At 40.4% G+C, this 1,211-nt stretch overlaps 1 long non-coding RNA gene across 1 annotated transcript; it reads right to left on the reverse strand.

The window, feature by feature from the left end:
- Positions 1 to 437: 437 nt before the first annotated feature.
- On the reverse strand, positions 438 to 843 carry LOC107717995 (uncharacterized). Its single transcript, XR_001637369.1, has 3 exons — positions 794 to 843; positions 598 to 707; positions 438 to 502 (listed from the first exon to the last, which is right to left on the reverse strand). It is a non-coding gene; the product is annotated as an uncharacterized LOC107717995 (long non-coding RNA).
- Between the last annotated feature and the right edge of the window lie 368 nt (positions 844 to 1,211).

Below are 1,211 nucleotides of genomic sequence, written 5' to 3' on the forward strand. Positions count from 1 at the left end.
ATTAAAATCATAGGCTTGGCACATCCTGTCAAAACTATCAATACAAGTTCTATTGAATATGGCAGAGGGAAGGCACATCTGCAGCAGTGGAGTGCACTTCTGCCGATGATGAGACGGTGTCGCTGGACTCCAGAAGGCTTGAGGTGTCATGTCAATTTTGTGTAAATTTTTAGTCCATAATGGATAAGTAGTCAGCAATGTGATTCTAATAGAACATACATTTTTAACAGGATCCAGACACTATGCAGCCTGATAAGCAGCCTGGTAACATAGGGAGTATTGCCTAAAGTAAACCTACATCATGCACAAATCCCGCAAAATTAAATGCAAGACACTGAGGAAACTGGACTTAGAAATCCAGAAACTAGAGAGTGAAGTAAGTGATTTCAGTTCACACTGCAACCATGACTGCACAATGTATTAATCATCGTTATTTTGGGGGTCAACAGGAATGTCTCACAGGCATAGCTTTTGTCTCCTAGCAGCACACCAGAGAACTCACCTGAGAATACAAAATATAATTCTTACAACTAGCAGAGTAAAACTTCTGACACACACATGATGTCCAGGGTGCTTAAAAAAATTGGGGTGGCTTACCTAGTGAGAGTCTCTGGTAAATTCTACTGGCCCGAAAGACTCTGGAGTCATGGACCGAGCCAGGCCACTTTGCCTCTAAATTTGTGATAAGGCAGTCAGCATCAGATCATCTGTGACAATAACATGTGACCTATTAAGGTCATTTAATGCACAGAAATAATTTATGTAGCTGACAGTAACCATAAATCATTCTTACCTGAACGTTGATACTGTGGAAAGATTTCCTGTTAACATAATCTCCCTCATGTGCCTCTGAGGGGCGTTTGATACGGATATGCAATCCACTGCACCAATGACATTAGGGAAAGCTGTAAAAAATGAGTTTCCTACTGTGACTGTGCTAATGTAACACTTTCTTGGATGCAACATATTTACAGAAGACCATGGAGTGACTGTAAAGCACATTAATTTCTAGTAGGATTAACAGCGGAACTAACAGATAAATCACTAGGATTAATTTTAGCCTGGTTGTTAGCCTGCTCTGGAGCAGGCTAGCTGCAAAGAATAAATCTCCATAGTAACATAATTTAGCTTAATTTAGCCTGCTTTCATGCAACTGAGTCAGGGCTAAATTCAACCAGGATAACTGGAAAATCCCAGCTTAATCCCTTATC

This window comes from Sinocyclocheilus rhinocerous, unplaced genomic scaffold (assembly GCF_001515625.1).
Source record: "Sinocyclocheilus rhinocerous isolate Xijiao unplaced genomic scaffold, SAMN03320098_v1.1 scaffold2468, whole genome shotgun sequence".
In the NCBI taxonomy this organism is placed as follows: Eukaryota; Metazoa; Chordata; class Actinopteri; order Cypriniformes; family Cyprinidae; genus Sinocyclocheilus; species Sinocyclocheilus rhinocerous.